The sequence below is a fragment of the Hippopotamus amphibius genome, chromosome 3, assembly GCF_030028045.1.
Source record: "Hippopotamus amphibius kiboko isolate mHipAmp2 chromosome 3, mHipAmp2.hap2, whole genome shotgun sequence".
NCBI classification, from domain to species: Eukaryota; Metazoa; Chordata; class Mammalia; order Artiodactyla; family Hippopotamidae; genus Hippopotamus; species Hippopotamus amphibius.
In genome coordinates this window covers 63,153,671-63,176,292 of record NC_080188.1, presented here as the reverse complement: position 1 = coordinate 63,176,292, position 22,622 = coordinate 63,153,671, and the positions used below count along the sequence as shown (strand labels likewise).

At 35.1% G+C, this 22,622-nt stretch overlaps 1 protein-coding gene and 1 pseudogene across 2 annotated transcripts in view; one reads left to right on the top strand and one right to left on the bottom strand.

Moving 5' to 3' along the window:
• The window catches only part of GRID2 (glutamate ionotropic receptor delta type subunit 2), a 1,416,273-nt gene that overhangs the window by 51,963 nt on the left and 1,341,688 nt on the right, over nt 1–22,622 (bottom strand). The gene's annotated exons all lie outside the window — the stretch shown is intronic.
• On the top strand, nt 17,719–18,418 carry LOC130849586 (swi5-dependent recombination DNA repair protein 1 homolog; annotated as a pseudogene).

The following is a 22,622-nucleotide window of genomic DNA, read 5'->3' as shown; positions in this document are numbered from 1 at the left end:
ACACACACAGACGACAACAACAACAACAAAAACAACAACAAAGGAATAGTATCTCTAAAATATGAAAAGAACTCTCTTATTCAGTAAGAAATATGAAAGTAACCCAGTATGAAACTTGGTTTAGGAATTAACAAGCACTTAACATAAGTTGAAAAGTGTGACAGTAGTGATATTAGTGAGGATTTGTGACTTTTTCCTTTACCCCCTTTAGCTCTTTGTTCACTTTCTCAGGACAGTTTTCTCTGATCTATTTAAAGTTGCATCTCTCATTCCAGCTGTCTCTATCCCTCTTTCTTGCTACAGTACTTCTCCCATTTGACATACTATGTATTTTACTTATTTCTTTAATACCCATATTTGTTTTTTAAATTTTTTATCTTATATTAGCATATAGTTGGTTAACAATATTATGTTAGTTTCAGAAACACAGTGAAGTGATTCAGTTATACATATACATGTATTTAATCTTTTTAAAATTCTTTTCCCATTTAGGTTGTTATAGAATATTGAGCAGAGTTCCCAGTGCTATACAGTAGGTCCTTCTTGGTTATCTATTTTATTTTATGTTTTATTTTATTTTATTTTTCTTTCTTTCTCTAAGAACTTCTATTGAGATACAATTGACATATAATAAACTGCATGTATTTAAAGTGTACAATTTGATTTTTTTTTTTATTAATAATGTATATATGACAATCCCAATCTCCAGTTCATCCCACCCAACCCCCCCCCCCCCCCCACTTTCCCCACTTGGTGTCCGTATGTTTGTTCTCTACATCTGTGTCTCTATTTCTGCCTTGCAAACTGGTTGATTTGTATCATTTTTCTATATTCCACATATATGTGTTAATATATGATATTTTTCTTTCTGACTCACTTCACTTTGTATGACAGTCTCTAGGTCCATCCACGTCTCTACAAATGTCCCAATTTTGTTCCTTTTTACAGCTGAGTAATATTCCACTGTATATATGTACCACATCTTCTTTATCCATTCATCTGTTTGGTTATCTATTTTAAATACAGCAGTAGTATATGTCAATTCCAAACTCTTTAATACCCATATTTGAATGTAAGCTCCACTTGGGCAGAAAGTTTTATATATTTGGTTTATTGTTAAACACTATAGAATACATTTACTCTCTATGCTCTAGAATACTCACTTGGGTACACAATATGTATGAGCAATTTACTTCCATAAACCACTGAGGCAGTATCTATTGATAGGCTCTGGGAAGCTATTTGCCCAAAATGTTGAAGACATGCCTTTCATGAACTCAGCATTTTCAATTCAAGTATATTCTCTCAGATAAACTCTTGTACTCTTGCCAAAGGAGATATGTACAATAATGTTCATTTCAGCATTATGGTAATAGCAAAAAGTTGGAAGCAGTACAAGCACCCACCAGTAAAATAATAAGCACATTTTAATGCATTCCTACATTGCAATACTACAGAGTTGTTAATGTACATGAACTAGATCTACCTATATATCAACATAGATACATTTAAAAAACATAATGTTGAGAGGAATTTACAAGTTACACCAACTGTGTATACAGTTTGGTACCAATTTGCAAAGGCACAATATATTGTTTATGAATACATTAATAAATATGCACGGCAATGAAAAGCACCAAGTTCAGGATAGAGGTTACCTCTAGGGAGAGAAAGGAGAATAGGATTCATGTAAGGCTACTGTTAAGGCTTTTTATTTACAATGTTTGATTTCTTAAGCAGGCTGCTTAGTACATGGACTTTTATAATTTGATTCTCTCCACTTTTTGGATAGATTTGATAAATATATATGAGGTAGCATCAATAGGATTTGGCAATGGAGTGGTAGGTAAGTGAGATTTAAAAATTCTAATTCATTCAAATTTAGGGAAACTAAATAGATAAATATCCAATTTAATAATTACTATGCAAGGACCTCCCTGGTGGTGCAGTGGTTAAGAATCTGCCTGCCAATGCAGAGGACGTGGGTTCGATCCCTGGTCTGGGAAGATCCCATATGCCATGCAGCAACTAAGCCCGAGTGCCACAACTGCTGAGCCTGCTCTCTAGACCCCGTAAGCCACAACTACTGAGCCCATGTGCCACAACTATTGAAGCCCGTGCACCTAGAGCCCGTGCTCCACAACAAGAGAAGCCACTGCAATGAGAAGCCCATGCACCACAATGAAGAGTAGCCCTGCTAGCCACAACTAGAGAAGGCCCACGCACAAAAACGAAGACCCAATGCAGCCAATAAATAAATAAATAAAATTCTCTTAAAAAAAAATAAATGATTACTATGGAAAAAAATTATATGTTTTATAAAATAACTGAATGCAGGATTCCTTTAAATCCAGGCATCTTTGGTGCATGGAATCTATTCACAAGTCAATTTATTTACAGTTCAATTACATTGAGTAGGATATATCTAGAGTTAAAACTTTTGAAATGTTTACATTATTAGTATACATTTGGAGGAATAAAAATCAATTTAATAATAAAAAGTCTAATATAGCATCAATGTGTCAGGGAATGACTGTTCTTTGTGAATACTCTAATAAAGTTAGTTAATGAATGCCATATAGAAGTTGCTTACAGCTAGAATTATAAGACCAAATTTTATGTCAGACTGTTTAAAGCACTTCTAAATATGTTTCCTTTGTAAAACACAGATTAATAAAATGTCTTAAACTTGCAGAGTCTTTATACATTTTTAAAACAATACCTATTGAGGAATTTTTACTCAGGACTTGTAAAGAGAAAAAAGTTAATAATCTTGAATTTAACAAAATGGCATATCTTTTCTGTGTTAAAGATAACATCAATTGTAATAATCACCATAGATCAAATTCCCTTCCCGTATTCTTTTTTTTAAACGAAGTCAGAAAATATAAAATTGCTTTCTAAGCATTACTCACAGTAATCTAGAAAGTGAGTTCCTGAGATATAGTGATTTTTATAAAAGGAATCAGTCTGAAAGGACTCCCTTGGTGCATTTTTAGTAACTGTTTTCCTAGCATGCATTCTACAGGGCTTATAATTTTTTTTTTCACCAGACACAAATGATTTCAAGGAAGTTTTCATGGAAGTCAGATCTTAAATCTCCTCCAGATAGCACTGTAAGCTTTAGCTCTAAGACCATTCATGCTCTTTCAGAAATAAAGCTCTTGATTTCAGATCATTCCTTTTCCAATTTTCCTGGTAGATGGAAGTAGAGAAGGGATGTGATATGATTGCTCAATACAGCAAGGAATAAAATATATTTTTCAATCAAATTACTTTTTACTCCTTATTCTTCTAAGCATGCAGGGACTGAAGGAAGCAGCTTCTTTCACTGCAGATAAGTCTATATCTAAATGTCAAAAACGATAACTCTCTGTGAAGGTTGCTTATTAAGAAGTTGCTATGGTTCATTTTACAATGACACCTTCATATTCAATGGTGTCAGCGTTTGGAGCAGCAATCCAGGATCAATTCATCTTGGCATTAAAAGGAGAAGGAAAAAAAGCAAGAGAAAGAATTGGTAGCTTCCCAAGAGCATATGGAGTCATTCGAAGATGAAACAGATTCATTATGGCGCGCCCACACAGCTCCCTTCCAAACCGCCCTTCCTACCCTCATCGCAAGCAGCAGGCACCCCTGCACCGTCAGTAAGAACACTGATCACCCAGAGGAATACAAAACAGCCTTAATGCCTCATTTGCTTAAGCAGCAAGACTATTTCATATCCTTAGATCATGTGCTGAGCCCTTAGATAAAGTTGCCTGGGGGCACGGAGCCTGGGGTGAGGAAAAGAAGGGAGGAATTGCTTCAAAAATATTTTCTTCCTAGAATTATCTCCTTTTAAAACTATAATCAAGCCCTTGGAAAGACATTGTTAATGTACCCTGGAGAATGAGTGATGAAGTATGGAATGAGCTACTCCTTGCGACTCTAGCTGTGTCATTCACAAATTACAATAGCCATCTTTCTTATTCAGAAGTTCACTAAGGTGATTTTTTAAAATGACAATTAATTGCATTAATTAAAATGTTCAAGACTGAATTCTTCACAGCGGAACTGAAACTGCTCAAGAGATCATTAGTGAAAAATTACCAAAAAGTCCTTTCAGGGTTAGGATGAATTTTATTTGTGTATGTCAATGAAGTTGTCTATAATACAGTTTATATGTAGAATTTTCTCCACTTCCCTGTAGGAAAGTCCAGGAAAAACCCACCAGATATTAGAGTAATTCATAATGTCATACACTTAGAGAACTGAAAGTTATTCAAATATAAAGTGAGACATTAGGGAATTATAATAACAGCACAGACTTTAAACTACCTTTGAATAATTTTAAAAAGAAATAGCATACTCAATCCTGTTGATTTTCTAGTCTTGCTGCTGAAAAATCTTTTGTCTTCCACTGTGTTATAAATTTCTGCCTGACACATTCAATCCAGTTGAATAAGGACTTATATCCAGAAAGTCATTGAATCTCAGTTAGTTAGAAGTCTAGGTTCTGAATACATGCATCATACTTCAGAATGCATGTCTAGCTGATATTGAAATATTAGAGTCCTGGCTTACGAGGTTTTGTACCATATCAAAAGAGAGAAAAGTTTGAATGTCATGAAATGCCTTGAACTTTACATCATAAATTATGACCAGTAATATGGAAAAAAATTATTAGAATAAAACACAAGAGCCTTCTTCAGCTCTTTAACTTTTCTATTCCAGGACTCTACTTCTCAAACCGAGGGTCCTCCCCTTCAGAATCATACTATCACACAGCTAAAGACAGCACTATGATGGGCTTAGAAAAATCTGGGTTTTAATTTTTGCTTCTTTAACTGACCAGCTAGGTGACATTTGGGCAAGCTGCTTGGCCATTTTGAATTTCAGGTTTTCATTTTCAAAGTATAGACAGTAATATCTTGTGGGACTCTCCTGAGGAATCAATGTCCAGCATAGTTCTGGCATAAGAAATGTGCAGCACCTGTGTCCTTCCCACAATCTCACTGTTTAAGAAACTTTAAAAGAACATATACTTCACCTTCCTTAAAGGTAGCAATACCTTAACTAACCCATTAAAAAAATGGTTACCTTAAGGTTAACAATTTTGACATGTCCAAATTGTGTCTTAGCTGTTGAATTGTTTTTATTTCACCTAAGCTACTGAACACGTTCCAAATGCTTTAACTGCATCTTCTTTGACTTAAGCCCCTCTCTCTATATATACATACTTTAAAGAGACAATTCTCTTTACAAATTTTTTCAAGTTGGTTTCTCAAACACTTATTGGAATGATAGTATTTCTTGCAATACTTGAAAGTATTTACTGCAATATTTCTTCGGATAGACTATTTCTTCATTGGTGCTGCATTAGTATTAATAAATTTCAATAACAGTAACAGATATCGACAAGCTGATGATAGTAACGTGTTGACAAATTGATCAGCTAATACTTACATGAGAAGCACTCTACTTATCACTTTCTCATGTAATTTTCATAACAACCACTAAAAGCAGGAGTCGTTACGGTCACTTATTTGTGAGCGAGGGAATTAAGCCTTAGCGAGATCTAGGAACTTCCCTTAAGTCACACAATAAGTGGTAGAAGTAGGACTTGAACCCAGGTTTGCCTGCTACTAAAGTATTTGCTAACAAAGCACATCATCTTACTTCTGCTGGACAGAATTCTCTTAGAGGATGGTTATAAATGTGACCCTTAAATAACCCAGTGATGAATACTTTTGAAGTTAGACTTACACAAACTTCTTTAAAATTTAAACAGAAAGTTTAAAATAAAAAACTTTGAAACTTAGCTTATTCCTAGTGAAGTTGAAATTTACTACAATTTAACATTAAAACATTTTATAATGTGAGCCTATCATTAATTAAACTTTAAGCATAATTTTGCTTTCTTAATAGATCTATTTCAGAACCTAAAAACCAAAGTGCCTTGTCTCTTTTTTTCATTTACTTATTTTATTATTTCTTCACATCCTTATTGGATTATAATTGCTTTACAATGTTGTGTTAGTTTCTGTTGTACAACAAAGTGAATCAGCTGTATGTATACAAATATCCCCTCCCTCTTGAGCCTCCCTCCCCCGCTCTCATCCTACCTCTCTAGGTTGTCACAAAGCACAGAGCTGATCTCCCTGTGCTATGCAGCAGCTTCCCACTGTCTATAGTGCCTTTGTCTTTAATGAAATTTCTGTTCAAGTTATCACTTCAGTTAGCACATTTCACTCTTGTAACTAGAAATAGAACCCACATTTACTTTCACATATGTATTTTCATGTTCTTATTATAGAAATAATAAATATATATCAGAGTCTCTTCTGTTTTTCGTGGACACTGTGGATAAGTATGGTTTATTAAATCCCACAGAGACAAGCTGTTGTGTTGGTCTGTTAAATGTTGTTGTAAGTCAGTTCATCTTGTATGTACTTGTTCATTACATGTACTCATTTACCGTATTGATGGGTTGTTAGTATAAATATCTAATGTAACAGAATAAGACAAACGTAATTGCAAGTGATTCCAACAACCATTTTGAAGGAGAAAGGATCCATGTAGTAGTTTATAAAAGCATGTGGTGAAAAGTTGAAAAGTCAACATGAATTATTCGACTAATTGCTTTTCTTAGGATATGTATCAATACAAGAAAATCATAATTAAGAGTTTTAAACATATAGTGGCCAAAAATATTTTATAAACTTTTATAGTAAGCACAGTTCTAATACGATTAGAACCCAGAAAATTTAAAAATATAAAATAAAGGATGGTGTTTCTTTTTGAAGCAATTGAGTCATACACTATAGTATTTGTCACTATAACTTCCCCTTGATGGCAGGTTAAAATATGGATGGTAACTGAATTCTGGCCTGGAAGAAATCCACCTTAACTTCTAATGAAAGCACTTAGGTGTAAAATGAACTCAATAGAGCAAGTCCCTGAAGTCTCAAGTGAATGTGACAGCCATTTGCCTTGTCTGTCTTTTGGCACTAGAGTATAACCTGAATTCTTAAACTTGATATGGAGCCTACAAATTCTCTGTTTCTTGTTCATAAGAAATAGGATGATGAACCGATCAATGTGCATTCTTCAACCATAATGCATGAAGGATTTTGACAGAGAGCCAGCAACGGAGTCAACTTTTCAGAAAAGGATTGTTTCTCACTGCTTGTAGAAACAAGTATATAGTCTCATTCAGTCATGAAATCTTAAAAATATTATAAGTACTTGTACTCACTTTCATTCACATGATCACATTAAAAATCTTTGCCTGCAAATTCCATAAAACCAGAATACTTCAAATATCCAAAGTTGAGTTGCTGATCATTTATAAAACCACTGAACAGTCCTAAGATTCATATCTTCATTTTCTTACAATAACGTTAGTCTTTTTTGTATAACATAATGCTTAGAATAAGGTACAGTGGGTTAGTGAAATCTGAGTTCTTCCTTCAAAAATCCATTCTTGAATATCTATATAGAGCATTGAGCCTGCTTGATCTTTGTATAAGCCGGTGAAAGCATATTTACACACAATTAGGATGCTAAAATTTAGGGTATGATATATGTTGCAATAAAAGAAAAAAATTGGGATTATAGAAGAGTGAGTGATTAATGGGAACAGGAAAAGCTTTGTGGCTAAAACTGACATTTTGGGGAGGATCTCAGAGAGGGGATTTTGTCAGGGGATATGGGGAAGAGCAGCACTTTTACTTTCAAACTTGATATGAAAAGTGCATGTGAAATTTGGCAATTATTTGAAAGGTTTCACTAACATTTTAAGACAATCTCAAAGATTTTAGCCTCATTCTTTCTTTTATGTGAGTGTCAGTTCAGTTCTATTCATTGCTGTAAATGCCAAGTAAGGAGAAAGTTTCAAGAAGTAAGCAATCCTGCAGCACTGTCGAATAGCATGTGTACTGGAAAGAGAGCACTGAGAGAGACAGTCAGGAAGTCCTTTCTACTCTTGCAGAGAGAAGTTTTAGAAGTGTCAGAAGTGATGAAGTGGATTATTGACAGTGGAAGGAACTGGACGTGAGGTGAGGAAATGATGACAGCTGATGCAGAAGTGGAATGGTAGTTTCAGAGGGAAACCAAGATAAGTACGGGAAAGAAATGAAGAGATTCCGTGTTGGAAGAGGGTAAACACCAGAGTCAGCTGAGGTAAAGAATGAATGAGGAAAAAGGGTGACAGATGTGGTCAGCGTACAATCTCAAGTAGGTTATATTCCATGATTTGGGGAACAATCTGGAATATGTTGCTTGACTCATTCATTATTCCTGAAGTACAGCTACCCTAGTGGCCACAGAACAATTGGTTAGACATAAAGCTGTTTAAGTATAATTTGCCCCTATTACCTAACAGTTAGCAGAGTAAAAAGACAGTATGTATTTGCATTTCCTCACACAGCTTTGTCTAAGATATTTTACAGCTAAACTTTTTGGGAAAAAGCTCAGAGTCTTTGCAGGCATTTCATAAAACAGTCAAATTACATCCTTGCTTCTTCTCTGAGCTCTGAAAATTACAGCACATTTCCAAATGATTTTATTAAGTGGCCACATAACCAGTACGAGAAAGGTGGTATTATCTCCTTCTTACAGTTGAGGAGGTTAGTGGCTTGGAGAAGTAAAATGACTTGTTGAGGGACACACGTCTGAGAAATGGCAGAATGAGCACTTCTCTTCTCCTCCTCCAGCGCTCTCCAGCTGTTTCCTGATCAATTGGTTTGACCCTTTCTCTAATAATTATCTGTTGAAGAACTGACATATACAGATAGAGAGATAGGGCCAAAGAATGCCAACATATTACTGATTCCCAGCACAATCCAACACAGAACATGGCAGGAGATGGTATATGAGGCTAACTTAATTCCATCATGGTGATCATTGTTGTTCATTTCCTTCTTCTGATTTCTCTAGTATTTACAAAAGCAAACTTGCAGTAATTCTTTGACACGTACAGAAGAAATGTGCATTGATGACTGGACATAAGCACTCTGGCTTAGTTTTTTACTTCTCAACATAAATTACTCTTGTTGCATTTTGATTTACTCTATGTGTGAGTTATGCCAATATAATCTAGTCTCACATGAAGAGAGTGTTAGGTAAATTCTGGCTGAATTTTAAAGAGTGTACAAAGTTTAGGCTAAAGGCCTCACTTATGAAAAATGCACCAAAGTATTTCCAACCTCCAATGCCCCTTCATTAGCACTCAGTCAGTCACCATTTTTGACATTTGACTCCAAATATACAAATATTTGGAGTTTGAGATCTTGGAGGTGAGCACTCCAGATAATTATGAATTCATGATACTATCATGTATGTGTGAGTACTTATGGTGAAATAAAAAAGATCACCAGATATAAAGAGATGATGTTACCCTGAAGACAGTTTAATGGGTCACCACCATTAATGTAAGAAAATGGAAGAGGAGAAAAATATTTTGATTCAGTCACACAACCATTAACTTTAGAACACGGAGGAACATCTGGAAGGTGACAAGGATTGGGAAGGAACAGTATGACCAGATGTTTGTATTGTAAGATCATGGGTTTGAAAAATCGTTAAAGCCAAAGAGGTAAGTCAATGGGAGATGCGTAAAGGACTGAAACTGCACTCCTGTCTGCATTGGAAGACCCAGAGGCCTGTGCTTGAGTACTTCTAAGGGAGAGGTGCCATATGTAGGAAGTGAGCTTTTAATCAGAGTGAGGAGGTGGAAGATTGCCTGAAGTGACAGAGTAAAGATATGTACGGGACCCTGATAATAATAAAGTAGAAGGTTCTGGGGGCTCTGCGGAAGAGACAAATGAGGAAGCTGGCGCGGGTATGTAGCCAGGGAACAGGGCAGGATTAAGTGGCAGTGAGGGCACAGCAGTGCATGGGAGAGCAGCATCACAGAAATAAAGTGCCATTGACAGGCAGGGCAGTGGGCTGAGTGTGAAGATGAGAGATGTGTACAGTGACTGGTGAACACAAAATCAAAGGTCTTGTGAATTGTTTCTTCTCTCTCTGATATTCAAATATTAGCTCTACTCTTTTCCTTCTTGGTCCAAAAACTCTCCTTCCTTTTGATTACAATTCTTCCAGTGCTTCTCATGTCTCTCTGAGAGCATTTCTAGCCATTTCTAGCCTTGATCTATATGGTTCTTTGCTCTTTGTTTTCCGATCATATTTCCTGTCTTTATTTCTTGGATCCTCTGGGACTGATTATCTTTTAACGAATGATTTAAAGTTGTTTTCTACTTAACATACTTATGTGAAAAGCTCTATAGTAGAGAGATATTTCCACAATATTTGTTTCAATTTTTTTATTGTTCCAAATTATTGGCGTCGTGAGCCTATGTTTGAACATGACTGTGGCCCTTGAGTAACAGCAAAAAAAAAAAAAATCTCTTAATTTGTTCCATACAGCAATATAGTATTGATAATAATATGTCGCATAATATCAATTTTTTAGTGTGGAATTTTGGGTACAGAAAAATTTATATGCTACTCTTCTTAACCATGCTCAGAACAGTTCCATTAAAAAATATATACTTTCTCCTAAAAAATTATTTAGACTGCTTCCTCAGTTTTTTGCTATATAAAATGAAGACTTTTCTGATATTAAACACTTTAAATAGAGAGCAAAACAGCTTGGTAATGTAACAGAAGAAATATCCTCGGGGCTCTCTAGTTTCCAGGTCATAATTCTTCAACCAATTTTCATTTGAGTCAAACAGATCCATCTCTATCTTTTTGGATTCTAACATTATACCAAGAGGGTCTAGCTGGGTGAAGCAGATGTTAAAGGTGTTAAACAAATGCGCAGTGTACCTCATCCAGGTAATACTATGAACTATACAGTTTCTAGATGCAACACTAATCTTAGCCTTACGAGTTTTCCTTTGCTTCTGGAAGTTAATAAAAATAAGTAAACAACTTTAAAATGTTACACATACTCAATTCTGTACTTTTAGACTTTCTTGTTAATGCAAAATCCACCATTAGAAACCTTCAGCATGCCTATTTAAAAGCAATAGCAAACTCAGGGACAGATGGATTGATTTATTGAAATGTGCAGCATAATATAGCAGATCTTAATTCAACTGAAAATCACTAACAAGCTGTCTAACTTATAACTGCTCTCCCGAAATGAATCTTTCACCATATTTATATTACACTAGGTAATGATGCTTGTAGACAATCGTAAAAATTAATATATGAGTTAATGAGGGCATTCCAATTATAATCTGTATGAGAAAACACAGTTAACTATAGTTTAGTGAATGAGGCCAATCTTCAAAAACTGTAAATAGTTATAGAAAAAGAACACGTTCATTCCCTCATTCAATGAAGAAAACTCTATGAACATTTATCATACGTACGTTATTGCTGTGTTGGATACAGGAGGAATTAAGAGTCTTAAATGCATCAGGAAAAGCAGAACATGCCTTACAAGACTACGTTATTATATTACATATGATTAAAACTAAAAATTATTTACACAATGGCTTAAACGGCATGAGGTTGAATATACCTGATTCCAAATATTTGAATACAAATTGAAAACTATGGAACAAATATAAAAATATTATTGAATGATTATTAAATAAAATGACTAATGCTAAGAACTATGGATAATAATAACTAAAATTTATTAAGTTCTTTTTATGCAGCAAAGGCATTCCTTGGTGTTTTACATGTGTGAAACATTGAATTCTCGAAATACCTCCATGAGGGAGATTGTAGGGCCTCTTCCAGGTGTGTCCTCATCTCTATACTTTTGCATTTGCTGTTCCCTCTGCCTGGAAGCCTTTTGCCTTAGATATCCATGTTATTTGCTCCCTCACATGCTTCAGGTCATTAGTGAAACAACCCCTCAGTAAGGCCTTCTTCTGTGACCCCTCTCCTAAATTTGAATTTTATCTCCTTTTTTTGTCTATTTTTTTTCCTTAGCATCTATTGTCTATTAGCATATGTGTATTTTATTCATTTGTCTTTTTATTGCCTTTCCCCCTCATTTGAATGTATGTCCTGTGACGGTAAGAATGTTCGTCTATTTTTTCACTTCCATATCCACGGTTTCTAGACCAGTACTATGCGTATAGTAAGTGTTCAATGATATTTCTTGAATGAATGAATGCGGTAAGGACTGTTATAATCACAACAGAGTTTACATTGAATAAAAATCTTTATATTTTAATATATATTTATATTTGATATCAACATATACAATTACATAAGCTATATCTCATGCATGTGTATGTGTATATATACATACAAACAGACATTCTTATTTTAATATTTCAGGGTACGTCTAGGATACTCTGGTTTACGTTTATGTAGCTAATCTATCTATCTATATGTATATATATATATGTGCCACATATACACATTCTCATTTGAATATTCTGAGATCTATCTTATATAAGATAGATATGATGTTTATATTATATATAAATCATATCTATCTTATATTTTATGTATATCATTATATCAAATGAAAATAAAATAGTCTCTGGTATGTAAACATAGGCATCCAGTTCAGGTAATGGATATTATTATTTATTTTCTACCTTAAAAAATATGAAATAGCACACTTTTTAAAAAATTTCAACACAATAGTAATAGCTATTATTTTTTTAAGCATTTATAAATTATGGTGCTAATCATCATTGCAAATATTTTCCTTATTTATTTTATAGATGAAAAATACACAAAATAAGCAAAGTTAAATAACTTATTCTGCGTCACAAAGCTAGTATTTGAACTCAGGTCTGTCTATAGCCAAACCCTAGTAACTTTTTACTATACCTTGCTACCCTTCTTGGTTTAACATTTCAAATGTAATGAACTATTTACATTTTAACTATTTTCTATTTTTTTTTAAACTTCTGTACTCAGACTGACTGACCACATTAAAACAAAAATAGCACATCCGTAAAATGCTTTGAATTTTCTGATAATTATCTTTTGAGAAAACAGAAAAAGAAACTTTTAATTATCTCATACTGTGAATAAAATTTGTCCTAATCAATCTGTCATTTGTCAACATTTAAAGAAGATCATCATTAAGGTTTTTTTAGAAATTTTAAATGAAGCGATTAAATCAACTATGAAAATAGATATTTTGGGATAGATTAAAGGTGACATCCACTTGTATTTCACATTTGAAACAAACAAAATTACTTGATATTAAAGCTATTGCACAAGTCTTTTGTACTTGGAAAAAATTTTCAAGTGCTTATTGAAAGCCAAACAGGTTAAATACATATTTCTATAAAAAGCTCTCATAACCATACATTATCATACTTTTAAAATAAAGGTTCATTGTATATATTTAGTGCATTCTAGTGTAATGATTATCTAGTTTAACTTTCCCAGTGAGAGAAAAGCCTGGAAAGAGTTAAGGATGCGTATTTAAAATTGAACTTTCATGAGCCCAGCTCATTTAAATTTGTGACGAGAATATTTCTTTCTGGTTCAATTGTTTACTATTTTCCTCAAGAACTTATTCATGACAGCTCATTAGGAAAGCAATTTGCCAGTTTTTATCAAAAGGCTTCAAAATGTTCAGACCCTCTGATTTAGTAATACATTTCTGGGAATTTATGCCAAGATAATAATTTAAAATTTAGGGAGAGTTTTATACACAAATATGTTCACTGCCATGTTGTTATTTTATTTTAAAATATTTTGATTTACAGAAATAAAGCATACTCCTGAAATAATGCAGAAGCATATATACCAAGGAGTGACTGGGTTTCTTCTCAGTAGCCCCTTCATCCCCATCCTTCCTCAGAGGTCATCATATCAACAACTTGTTTTTTACAGACTTGAGGCATTAATTTTAAGAAATTATATTGCACACAAGCATGCCTATAACATCGTTTCACATAAATGGGAACTTGTCATAGGATCAATGATTTTTATAAAAGCGAAAAAGAGTAATGCCTAAATGAAGTTTGGTATAGCCATTGTACAAATTGTTATATAGACTTTAAAATGTTTGCAAAGAATTTATAGCATAAAAAATGTATATTCTGTAAGAGATACACTTTTTCTTATACTAAGAGAAAAACAAGACATAAAATTATATATGGAATTACAGTTATGTATATACATACATTCACACACATTGCAGAATGAAATAAATTCAAGTATTATCAGTCATCTTTGAGTGATAGGCTATTGGGTGATTATTATCTTTCTGACTTTTCTATAGTTTTCAGATTTGCGGTGGCAAATGTAATGTTTAGTTAGATTTTAAAAATATGCTTGTTAAGGGGCTTCCTAGGTGGTACAGTGGTTGGGAATCCGCCTGACAATGCAGAGGTCATGGGTTCGATCCCAGCTCCAGGAAGATCCCACATGCCACGGAGCAACTAAGCCCGTGTGCCAAAAAAAAAAAAAAAAAAAAAAAAAAAAAAAATGCTTGTTAAAAAAAAGGGGGGGGAGGAGCTCATGTCAAGTCAAACAGCTAAGAAGTAATAGCTTTTATTTCTTTATCCAGAATCAGAAATTCTGAATTTTAATCTTTTGAAAGAAATCCATGTGTTCTGTTTTTGAGATTACATTTATGTGAGATGATTCTATTTTGAGTTTCTTTTGCAGGGAACAAGGAGGAAATGCTAAATTGATGAGTTTGACTTTTGTTCTCAAGTCAGTTCATGGGTGGGTGAAGAGTCTCTATACCTTTTCTCAAGCTCAGGGAAGCCTGAACTGAAACAATGGGAAAATTGAGGTTGGTATGCAAATTTATTTGTTAATTATATATTTACCAAAAACCTTTTTATTAAGTGCGTATCATACACCAGGTACTGTGGTACAACTGAATTCTTTGCAAGAGGCTCCTTAAGGCAGTTACTAGATATTTGCATCCATGGATAGCTAGTGCTATGTCTGGAAGAGAGTAGTCTCCCAATAAGCATTTGTTGAATGAAAGAATAAAGAATGGGAAAGATCATATTTAACCACCACAATAACATTATTCTATCCATCATACAGATGTGAAAACAGGCTAAATAACAGACTCATGGTCTTGCAGCAAGCTAGAATAAGTGACCAAGTTTGTAACACTAACTCTGCGTTATAACGATACTACACTTAGGTATTCTAATTTTCATACTGTTACCACATTTATGGGCTGAATTGTGACCCCCAAATTCATATGTTAAAGTCAGAACCCCCCTGTACCTTAGAATGTGACTATATTTGGAGGTAAGATCTTTAAAAAGGTAATTAAGTTAAAATGAGGTCATTAGGATGGGCCCTAACCCAATACGACTGGTATCCTTGTAAAAAGATTAAGTTAGGACACAGACACGTGCAGAGGGAAAACCAGGTGAAGATACAGGGAGAAGATAACCATGTACAAGCCAAGGAGAAAAGTGTCAGAAGAATCCATCCCTGCCAACACCTTGATCTTGGACTTTTAGCCTCCAGAACTGTAAGAAAATAATTTTCCATTGCTTAAGCCACACAGTCTGTGGTATTTGGTATGGCAGCCCTAGCAAACTAATACACTACCTCTCCCACTATCGTAGAACAAAGCATTCCACCTCTTCACAAGGTGTCGAGATGTTGAATTACTGAGCCATTGTACTGATATATGTTGCAAAATTAGGATAAAATACTCTACCTTTCAAGGTTATTATAAAGACTCAATGAGATAACATTTATAAAATGTCTCTAGAGTGCCAGGAACATAGGGTTATCAATTAATTCTAGCAAGTATGTGACGAGCAGCAGTGGGGATATACAGGAAGTAGTAGAAGAACACTTCCCGATGGACAAGGCGTTGCTGAGGGAGAGCAGTGCAGTCTGATGGGACAGCATGAGAGCCTAGATGAGGAGGCACCAAAGGCATCATGATGTGTTTAGGGGATGGGATGACACTACAACCTGGCTGGAGCTAAGAGTGCACAGATAAAACTGGAAATATATGTTTTGGCCAAAGGAAACTCAACAAAACCCATACTGCTACTCCACCAGAAGGTGAAGAACTATTCCGTCAAGTTTAAGGATCTACACTGTGGCTTTATAGAGGGGGAAAAAAACATGCTGTTCTTTTTTTTTAGTAGGATTGTTTCTACTTTCTGAGATAGCAATTTTATAATCAAATCTTTGAGACCCCTTCTATCCCCACATTCTTAGCTGCTGACGTTTATACTGCATGGATGAAAAGAAATTCTCAGTTATGGACTCCTTCAACTTCCTGCCACTCAGACCTGTTATACCTGCATAAACGCCCCTTCTTCCCTTTTCTTACAGTGGAGGAAGTGTCACTCTTTCCAACAAAGTCCAGTTCCTCATCTTATTCTTAAGGATGTCTCTTCTTGCCTGATTATTTTTATTTCCTACATCATCAGTCTTTCCCTCTCTCTGAGATCATTTCTATTAGCATATGTATGTATCATAATTTTCTCATCTTAAGAAATAACCTTGATACCAATTCCCCTTCCAGCGACAACCCTATTTCTTTCTTTTTATAAAAGAAATAGTCGACAAATTGTCTATACTTATTATCTTACTTTTCTCTTCTTCAGTTCCCTCTTAAGCTCATTTTAATCAGAATAGTTAGATCATCATCCTCACCATTCTTCCAAAATGTCTCTGGTTGAGGATGAGAATGACCTCCACATTACCAATCCAGTGCTCAATTCTAAATCTTACTCGTTAAATCAATCCTTCTTTGAATTTCCTTTTCTTTTACTAGCTTCTAGGATGCTATACCACCTTGTTTTTCTTCTGCTTCCCTGGCTGTTCCTTCTTGGTGTCCTTTGATCTCACCTCTTAACATGGGAGTGCCTCAGAGCTCAGTCCTCGGCCCTCTTCTCTCTTGCTGATGACTCCCATATTTACATATCCAGCTAGGACCTATCCTCAGAACTCCAGGCTTATTTAATCAACTGCCTAAGATATCTTTATTGGGATTCTAATAGGCATTTCAAACTTAGTATGTCTGAAACTGAGCTCCTGATCTTTCTCCTTCAGCCTCATCAGAACCCAGTCGTTTTGCAGGCTTCCCCATGCCTCCTGGTGGTACTCCATTTGCCAGGTGTGAAGACCAGCTCTTGAGAGACATCCTTTCTCTTATCACATATTTCTCTCTCTCAGACCACATATCCAACCTATTTGCTATCAACATTCAAATATATTCAGACTCTGAGCACTTCGCACTGTCTCCACTGGCACCATCCATGTCCAAGATAACATCATCTTTCATCCAGATTATCACAATAGCCTCGTAACTGTTTTCCCACTTTCAGCCTTTTTTCAGTGCAGCAGCCAGATCATGTCTCCTCTGTGCTCAAAACCCCACAATGGTTCCTCATTTCACTCAGAGTAAAAGCCAATGTTTTTACCGTGGTCAGGCCTCGTACTGTCTGGCCTGTGATTACCTCTCACCTCTTCCTTTACTTTTCATCCTTGCTCTCTCCATTCCAGCTGCACTAATCTCTTTGCTTTTTCTTCAGCACACCAGATATACTCCCAACTCACAAGGTGACCCCTGTCTGGAACGCTTTTCTGCCAGATGTCTGCAAGGCTCACCCCCACATTTCCTTTATGACTTCATTCACATGCTATCTTACCAAGAAAATCTTCCCTGAATGCCCTTTTTAAAATTGCACACTGCCCATTCTACTCTGTAACTCCCTGATTTTCTACCTTTTTAAAATACAGCACTCTGTGCTGTCCAGGGGTGGCGGAGAAGTAAAGCAAGATTTCAAGATGAAAAGTCCATCAGACTCAGCTGTGATGTTGCCTAGAGCTCCACAGTCCAGTGCCAATCCGCCATCTCCCCGTACAAGTAGTTGGAGAAAACAACCTATGAGTGCAACCCTTAGAGAACGATTAAGGAAAACTAGATCTTCATTTAATTCCTGTTACAGTGTGGTAAAATGACTTAAAGTAGAGAGTGAAGAAAATGATCAGACCTTTTCAGATAAACCAGCACCTTCAACAGAAGAGAACTGTTTGGAATTTCAAGAAAACTTTAAACACACAGACAGTGAATTTGAAGAAAGTACATATTTGAAAAATACTTTCAAGAATATCAATGAATGTGAATCTAAATCACTTGATACTGAGTCATGCAGTGATCTCCAAAATGACTTTATGAATGAGACTCTTCCCAACCATGGATTAAACAACAAAAAAAGTAAAATTGGTGAAGCAGATTCAGGAGAAAGAAGACCTTCTTTGGAGACTAAAACTAGCCGAAATGTATAGATCAAAGAATGGCCTGTCTCAGTTACAGTTGTTAATAAAGAAGTAGAGAAGCTGTAGCCTGCTGCTGCTTTATGATCTGCGATCAGCTATGTCTGAGGAGAACAAGAAACTAAGCCTTACTCAGCTGATAGACCACTATGGGTTAGATGATAAATTGTTACACTATAACAGAAATGAAGAAGAATTTATAGGTGTTTAATTCATAATTTTTTTCTCCAGAATATCTTTGTGGATGACAATGTAATTAAAAGATGTTTATACATTTTAAAGGGAAGATATAAACCATTAGGGCTTAGAGAAAGGTATCCTGGTGAACCTGGATCAATTTAGGGCCTCTTTATATAAATATAAACTAGGTTCTAAAATGAAAATTTAGTGTTTTGAATAAATTTTCCAAAGAAAACTTGACAGTTAAAGAAAGGTGAAAGAAAATTTTTAAATGAAGTGGTGTTTAAAAAAATAATTTGGACACTTGTGGAAGTGAGTTTTAATATTGTTTTATTTATTGTGGTAAAAAGTTTTAAATGTTAAAAAATAGTCCATCTAGTGAATGCCTAAACCTAAACTTGTCTAAAAATGCCTGCCTCTCCTAAGTTTATGCCTCTCCCTTGTTTCTACCCATTTACCACATATTTCCATCTGGATTGTCTAGCAGGTAATTAAACTCATATGTTCAAAATTAAAAAAAAATAAAATAAAATAGAGCACTTTATCTTCTAATGTTTTATATAATTTACTTACTTGTGGTGTTCAGAATTTATTTCCTTCCTCTTCCTACTGAAATATAAGTTCTAGAAAGGTGGAAATTTTAAAATTATTTGTTTGTTTACTGATATATATATATATGTAAAGACTATAAAGCAGTGCCTGGCACATAGTAGTTGCCTAATGAACATTTGGTAAAAGAATGCGTGTATTGCAGAGTAGGAGGCTGAAAGCAGTAAGACAGGTTAGGAAGCTCTCCTGGCCATGATGGGGCCTGGATAAAAGCAATAAGAATAGAGGGGAGAGGTGAGTACGTGTTCATAAGGCACCAAGAGAAGGGTTTAGGGATTCATTAGATGACACTGGGTGGCGGTTGAGGTGGTGGGGGGAAGGTGAACATGATTTGCAAGCATCTGTTTAGCCAACTGGGTGGATGGTGGCACGATGAATTAGGTGAATTAGAGAAGAGAATACGAGCAGCAGAGAAAGTTTTGGCAATGGAGAGATGGAGAGTTCATCTCGTTTCAGATACTTAGTATTAGACACAGGGTGGAACAGCTGAGGAAACAAGTCCAGCAGAGTAATAACTGCATCAGCAACAGCAGCAACAGCAGTAGTGGTGAGGGTGATACTGTAACAGCTAACAGTTACTGAACATTATCTATATGTTAGGCCCTGTTTAGGTGCTTTACATACAGTAACTCTTTTAAATTTCTCCCCCATTTTAGAGATGAAGAAATTGAGAACATAGAGAAATCAAGGACAATCTGCGCAAAGTGACAACTTGATTGAATGGAATTTGTATATTGAATGTAATGATTGTAGTTAGTGGCAAAGTGAAAAATATAAACCCAGGCAGCCTGGCTCTGGAGTCTGTGACATTAACAGTAGGATATAGTATCTAAAACTTTGCAGAGAAAAGTAGGTAATAAGCAGAGTTGGGCATGCCCACGCTAGAGGTGATCATTTAAATCCTTGAAAGAAGAAGAGGTTATCTAGGGAGAGGCTGGGCTACTACTACTACTACCATCACTATTAACTACTGATAACATTTATGGAGCACATGCTACAGGCCAGACACTGAGCTACAATGGTGGACAAGAAGGGCCTGACCTCTAGTCCCTTGTTATTAGAGTAGTAATACTAACATGTGATGAAGTTTATGGAGGGCAAATTCAAGGAGTTTGGGGAAGACATGTCAGAAGAACCTGACCCAACTCTATAGGTCAGGGAAAAGATCTCCGAGCAACACCTGAACTGGAAGGAAAGAGATTGGTCAGAGGAAGCTGGTGCATTTTGATAAAAATGAAGTCTTAAGATCAAAGAATAGGTTAGTGAAAGTTGGAGTAAAAATGTGTAAGTGTTTGAGGTTGTGGCCAGAAAAGGGATGCAAAGCATTTGCTCACTACCTGATACACACATAGATATTGAAGGATTTGTTTTCTTCTTCCTCTTTACATAATAAAAGCTATGAATGAGAATTCATTCCCTGGGCAGAGTCCTTATATTCATATGCCAGGAGAGACATTTTACTGTTTTTTTTCCTTTTTATTAAGTTATAAACTATTACTCTGTTTGCAAATAGCCTGGACAAATGTAGAAGAAATGCCCAAAGATTTGCCATTCTCAGCAATGGTTATTTACCCCTTCAAAGAGAATTTTTTTTCACTCCTACTAACCTATTTTGTGTTATTTCCTGTAGATTTGAAATCTGTTTCTCCATATGTTACTACAATACAATTTTGTCAGTTTTATAATAATGTAGGATAACCCTATGTATTATAATCTTCTGAAACACAGAGAGATTGCAGATAGTTTATTCTTCTTTCAAATAAAATAAATGATTTTTCCCATCACAGAAATTCAAAAGTCCAAAAGCATATATTTTGACATATTCAGTAAAGGAAACTGAAACAAAACTATTATTTATAAATATTAAAAACACTAGAGTTGCCAACTGTCAAATTTCAGTGTTTAGGAGAAAAGGCAGCAAAGTTATACGTAGTTTAGTTAAACAAAATCAAGATTTTCTCCTAAAATAGCTCCTTGCTTTACCATTCAGAATATCTTAAACAAGTATCAAAACACCAATACTGATGGGAAAATAATTTAAAATATCCCATTCCCAGAAAGAATTGAATCACGTGCATCCACGTGATTAGAGTAAGCATATATAAAAACATTTTGGCTAAGTTTATCTTCTTAATCTCATAGGATCATATTTAAAAACTTGCTTGTCTTATCTTCAGGTGATTTCTAGTCAAAGAGCAAAACTTCCTCTTAATCTCACAACTTTGTTTTATTTAAACAGACCAAGCTTCAAATGTCATGAAAACACGTCAGTTATTCTTCAAGAATCCAGATGCTTGGTGGGATATGACTTGAGAGCAGAGCAGGGTTAGAACATAGGACAGGAGTAGGCCCATGTGTGGGCCTACAATTCAAATGTCAAAGAGGAGCCGGGGGAAAAGGCTGTGCTGATGAAAACAAATACCAGAGGGCTATCTAAAGGTACAATCTTAAAAATGTTAGAAATTTATAATTTTACTAATGGGAGAGATATGTTGAATCATATTTTCTTAAGTTTTTAACCTAGAGTTTTTTCTTCTGAAACAGCTAGTAGTGGTTTTATTTTGAAAGTTAAAAAATTAAATTTAGGTTATCACCGTACCATGTCACAAGATCCCACAGTTTGTTCTGTTCATAACGAGGGGACGGCAGGGGCTGTCACTTCTGTGTGAACAGAAGACATAGAAAACCGGCAGAGACAGACCACTGTGTCTGGTTCGTTTGTATTTCTCAAATTCCAATGTCATCAATGAAGTCACAGGATTTTCTTCTTTATACAAAAAAAAAAAAAAAAAAAAAAACTAACAAAGCTATTTTACTCTATCTTCTTCTTGTATAGGATGGTTTAGGAATTTCTAGAAAACCAATAATTGATTTTGAGTTCCATTTGGTTCCTGAAATTATTTTTTTTACATTTCCATTCCAGCACATGATTAAGAATTTTATACTTTTACAAACACTGATTTACTCAACGCATTTCTTGGCATGAAGTCGATTGTGAACGCAGAGGGTTAATTGATTCGTCCAAAGTCACAGGTTCTCAAGAACCATTTTCACACATAAGAAGAAAAGTTCCGCTGGTCTAACTGCTCTGGCATCAGTAGCAATCAATATCAAGGAACTGTGGTGGGTAAGGTGCTGAACACTTTATTTTGAAATATGGCAACTCTCCTCTGGTGTATTTGCATTCTACTTACTTCAGATTACACTTGAATTTCAAAATACTGTCCTGTCTGAGGCCATTAAGTGCTAATAAATATTAGCATTATTCAGTTGAAGGGAGCTATTTTTCAGTGATGCGTGAAAAGTGCTTCCAACCTCTGGTTAGGAAATGCTTTGGGGTGGAAAATATAAGCTATTATTATTGCTTGTACAATACTGTTTTTACTTTGCAATTTAACCTTGAAAAGATAATATGTATAATCTATGAACAAGTATAAAATCTTTAGGAGCTTAGTAAGTGAGGAATGCTTAAAACAAAGTTGGGGCCATTTCTGCTGCCCCCATCCCCTGTCTCTCTCTCTTTTTTTAAGAACTTTTATTGAGATACAATTGACATACAATAAACTGCATACATTTAAAGTGTATAATTTGATATTTTTTTCTTTTTAGTAATGTATATATGACAA